This window comes from Sinohyriopsis cumingii, unplaced genomic scaffold, assembly GCF_028554795.1.
Source record: "Sinohyriopsis cumingii isolate HCF-2022 unplaced genomic scaffold, ASM2855479v2 utg002602l, whole genome shotgun sequence".
Classification (NCBI taxonomy): Eukaryota; Metazoa; Mollusca; class Bivalvia; order Unionida; family Unionidae; genus Sinohyriopsis; species Sinohyriopsis cumingii.
In genome coordinates this window covers 106,065-111,928 of record NW_028316255.1, presented here as the reverse complement: position 1 = coordinate 111,928, position 5,864 = coordinate 106,065, and positions in this window count along the sequence as shown.

Here is a 5,864-nt window from a genome sequence, read left to right as displayed (position 1 = left end):
TGAGTATTAAGATTGATATATACTCATTAATATGTAGATTGTATGTCTGATTGGCTGAGCTTGTAATGAGTATTAAGATTGGTGTATGCTCAATAAGATGTACATTGTATGTCTGATTGGCTGAGCTTGTAATGAGTATTAAGATTGATATATACTCATTAATATGTAGATTGTATGTCTGATTGGCTGAGCTTTAATGAGTATTTAGACTGATATATACTCATTAATATGTAGATTGTATGTCTGATTGGCTGAGCTTGTAATGAGTAGTAAGACTGATACATACTCATTAATATGTAGATTGTATATCTGATTGGCTGAGCTTGTAATGAGTATTAAAAATGATAAATACTCATTAATATGTAGATTGTATGTCTGATTGGCTGAGCTTGTAATAAATATTAAGACTGATGTATACTCATTAATATGTAGATTGTATGTCTGATTGGCTGAGCTTGTAATGAGTATTAAGATTGATACATACTCATTAATATGTAGACTGTATGTCTGATTGGCTGACCTTGTAATGAGTATTAAGATTGATACATACTCATTAATATGTAGACTGTATGTCTGATTGGCTGAGCTTGTAATGAGCATTAAGATTGATATTTGCTCATTAATATGTAGTCTGTATGTCTGATTGGATGAGCTTGTAATGAGTATTAAGATTGGTACATACTCATTAATATGTAGATTGTATGTCTGACTGGCTGAGTTTGTAATGAGTATTAAGATTGATATATACTCATTAATATGTAGACTGTATGTCTGATTGGCTGAGTTTGTAATGAGTATTAAGACTGATATATGCTCATTAATATGTAGATTGTATGTCTGATTGGCTGAGTTTGGAATGAGTATTAAGACTGATATATGCTCATTAATATGTAGATTGTATGTCTGATTGGCTGAGCTTGTAATGAGTATTAAGACTGATATATACTCATTAATATGTAGACTGTATGTCTGATTGGCTGAGCTTGCAATGAGTATTGAGATTGATATATACTCATTAATATGTAGATTGTATGTCTGATTGGCTGAGCTTGTAATGAGTATTAAGATTGATACATACTCATTAATATGTTGATTGTATGTCTGACTGGCTGAACTTGCAATGAGTATTAAGACTGATATATGCTCATTAATATGTAGATTGTATGTCTGATTGGCTGAGCTTCTAATGAACATTAAGACTGATATATACTCATTAATATGTAGATTGTATGTCTGACTGGCTGAGTTTGTAATGAGTATTAAGATTGATATATACTCATTAATATGTAGACTGTATGTCTGATTGGCTGAGCTTGTAATGAGTATTAAGATTGGTGTATGCTCATTAAGATGTAGATTGTATGTCTGATTGGCTGAGCTTGTAATGAGTATTAAGACTGATATATACTCATTAATATGTAGATTGTATGTCTGATTGGCTGAGTTTGTAATGAGTATTAAGACTGATATATACTCATTAATATGTAGATTGTATCTCTGATTGGCTGAGCTTGTAATGAGTATTAAGACTGATATATACTCATTAATTTGTAGACTGTATGTCTGATTGGCTGACCTTGTAATGAGTATTAAGATTGATATATACTCATTAATATGTAGATTGTATGTCTGATTGGCTGAGCTTTTAATGAGTATTAAGATTGCTGTATGCTCATTAAGATGTAGATTGTATGTCTGATTCGCTGAGCTTGTAATGAGTATTAAGATTGATATATACTCATTAATATGTAGATTGTATGTCTGATTGGCTGAGCTTTAATGAGTATTAAGACTGATATATACTCATTAATATGTAGATTGTATGTCTGATTGGCTGAGCTTGTAATGAGTATTAAGACTGATACATACTCATTAATATGTAGATTGTATGTCTGATTGGCTGAGCTTGTAATGAGTATTAAAAATGATACATACTCATTAATATGTAGATTGTATGTCTGATTGGCTGAGCTTGTAATAAATATTAAGACTGATATATACTCATTAATATGTAGATTGTATGTCTGATTCGCTGAGCTTGTAATGAGTATTAAGATTGATACATACTCATTAATATGTAGACTGTATGTCTGATTGGCTGACCTTGTAATGAGTATTAAGATTGATACATACTCATTAATATGTAGACTGTATGTCTGATTGGCTGAGCTTGTAATGAGTATTAAGATTGATATATACTCATTAATATGTAGTCTGTATGTCTGATTGGATGAGCTTGTAATGAGTATTAAGATTGATACATACTCATTAATATGTAGATTATATGTCTGACTGGCTGAGTTTGTAATGAGTATTAAGATTGATATATACTCATTAATATGTAGACTGTATGTCTGATTGGCTGAGCTTGTAATGAGTATTAAGACTGATATGTGCTCATTAATATGTAGATTGTATGTCTGATTGGCTGAGCTTGTAATGAGTATTAAGATTGATGCATACTCATTAATATGCAGACTGTATGTCTGATTGGCTGAGCTTGTAATGAGTATTAAGATTGATACATACTCATTAATATGTAGTCTGTATGTCTGAGTGGCTGAGCTTATAATGAGTATTAAGACTGATACATACTCATTAATATGTAGATTGTATGTCTGACTGGCTGAGTTTGTAATGAGTATTAAGATTGATATATACTCAATAATATATAGACTGTATGTCTGATTGGCTGAGCTTGTAATGAGTATTAAGATTGGTGTATGCTCATTAAGATGTAGATTGTATGTCTGATTGGCTGAGCTTGTAATGAGTATTAAGAATGATACATACTCATTAATATGTAGACTGTATGTCTGATTGGCTGAGCTTGTAATGAGTATTAAGATTGATATATACTCATTAATATGTAGTCTGTATGTCTGAGTGGCTGAGCTTATAATGAGTATTAAGATTGATACATACTCATTAATATGTAGATTGTATGTCTGACTGGCCGAGTTTGTAATGAGTATTAAGATTGATATATACTCATTAATATGTAGACTGTATGTCTGATTGGCTGAGCTTGTAATGAGTATTAAGACTGATATATACTCATTAATATGTAGATTGTATGTCTGATTGGCTGAGTTTGTAATGAGTATTAAGACTGATATATACCCATTAATATGTAGATTATATGTCTGATTGGCTGAGCTTGTAATGAGTATTAAGATTGATATATACTCATTAATATGTAGACTGTATGTCTGATTGGCTGAGTTTGTAATGAGTATTAAGACTGATATATACTCATTAATATGTAGATTGTATGTCTGATTGGCTGAGTTTGTAATGAGTATTAAGACTGATATATACTCATTAATATGTAGACACTATGTCTGATTGGCTGAGCTTGAAATGAGTATTGCGATTGATATATACTCATTAATATGTAGATTGTATGTCTTATTGGCTGAGCTTGTAATGAGTATAAAGACTGATATATACTCATTAATATGTAGACTGTATGTCTGATTGGCTGAGCTTGCAATGAGTATTGAGACTGATATATACTCATTAATATGTAGACTGTATGTCTGATTGGCTGACCTTGTAATGATTATTAAGATTGATGCATACTCATTAATATGTAGATTGTATGTCTGATTGGCTGACCCTGTAATGAGTATTAAGATTGATACATACTCATTAATATGTAGATTGTATGTCTGATTGGCTGACCTTGTAATGAGTATTAAGATTGATATATACTCATTAATGTGTAGACTGTATTCCTGATTGGCTGAGCTTGTAATGAGTATTTAGACTGATATATACTAATTAATATGTAGATTGTATGTCTGATTGGCTGAGCTTGTAATGAGCATTAAGACTGATATATACTCATTAATATGTAGATTGTATGTCTGATTGGCTGAGCTTGTAATGAGTATTAAGACTGATATATACTCATCAATATGTAGACTGTATGTCTGATTGGCTGAGCTTGTAATGAGTATTAAGACTGATATATACTCATTAATATGTTGATTGTATGTCTGACTGGCTGAACTTGTAATGAGTATTAAGACTGATATATACTCATTAATATGTAGATTGTATGTCTGATTGGCTGAGCTTGTAATGAGCATTAAGACTGATATATACTCATTAATATGTAGATTGTATGTCTGATTGGCTGAGCTTGTAATGAGTATTAAGACTGATATATACTCATTAATATGTAGACTGTATGTCTGATTGGCTGACCTTGTAATGAGTATTAAGATTGATATATACTCATTAATATGTAGATTGTATGTCTGATTGGCTGAGCTTGTAATGAGTATTAAGATTGGTGTATGCTCAATAAGATGTAGATTGTATGTCTGATTGGCTGAGCTTGTAATGAGTATTAAGATTGATATATACTCATTAATATGTAGATTGTATGTCTGATTGGCTGAGCTTTAATGAGTATTTAGACTGATATATACTCATTAATATGTAGATTGTATGTCTGATTGGCTGAGCTTGTAATGAGTATTAAGACTGATACATACTCATTAATATGTAGATTGTATATCTGATTGGCTGAGCTTGTAATGAGTATTAAAAATGATAAATACTCATTAATATGTAGATTGTATGTCTGATTGGCTGAGCTTGTCATAAATATTAAGACTGATGTATACTCATTAATATGTAGATTGTATGTCTGATTGGCTGAGCTTGTAATGAGTATTAAGATTGATACATACTCATCAATATGTAGACTGTATGTCTGATTGGCTGACCTTGTAATGAATATTAAGATTGATACATACTCATTAATATGTAGACTGTATGTCTGATTGGCTGAGCTTGTAATGAGTATTAAGTTTGATATTTGCTCATTAATATGTAGTCTGTATGTCTGATTGGATGAGCTTGTAATGAGTATTAAGATTGGTACATACTCATTAATATGTAGATTGTATGTCTGACTTCTGAGTTTGTAATGAGTATTAAGATTGATATATACTCATTAATATGTAGACTGTATGTCTGATTGGCTGAGTTTGTAATGAGTATTAAGACTGATATATGCTCATTAATATGTAGATTGTATGTCTGATTGGCTGAGTTTGGAATGAGTATTAAGACTGATATGTACTCATTAATATGTAGACTGTATGTCTGATTGGCTGAGCTTGCAATGAGTATTGAGATTGATATATACTCATTAATATGTAGATTGTATGTCTGATTGGCTGAGCTTGTAATGAGTATTAAGACTGATATATACTCATTAATATGTAGATTGTATGTCTGATTGGCTGAGCTTGTAATAAATATTAAGACTGATATATTCTCATTAATATGTAGATTGTATGTCTGATTGGCTGAGCTTGTAATGAGTATTAAGAGTGATACATACTCATTAATATGTAGACTGTATGTCTGATTGGCTGAGCTTGTAATGAGTATTAAGATTGATTCATACTCATTAATATGTAGACTGTATGTCTGATTGGCTGAGCTTGTAATGAGTATTAAGATTGATTCATACTCATTAATATGTAGACTGTATGTCTGATTGGCTGAGCTTGTAATGAGTATTAAGATTGATATATACTCATTAATATGTAGACTGTATGTCTGATTGGCTGAGCTTGTAATGAGTATTAAGATTGATATATACTCATTAATATGTAGACTGTATATCTGATTGGCTGTGCTTGTAATGAGTATTAAGATTGATACATACTCATTAATATGTTGATTGCATGTCTAATTGGCTGAGCTTGTAATGAGTATTAAGATTGATATATACTCATTAATATGTAAATTGTATGTCTGATTGGCTGAGCTTGTAATGAGTATTAAGACTGATACATACTCAGTAATATGTAGACTGTATCTCTGATTGGCTGAGC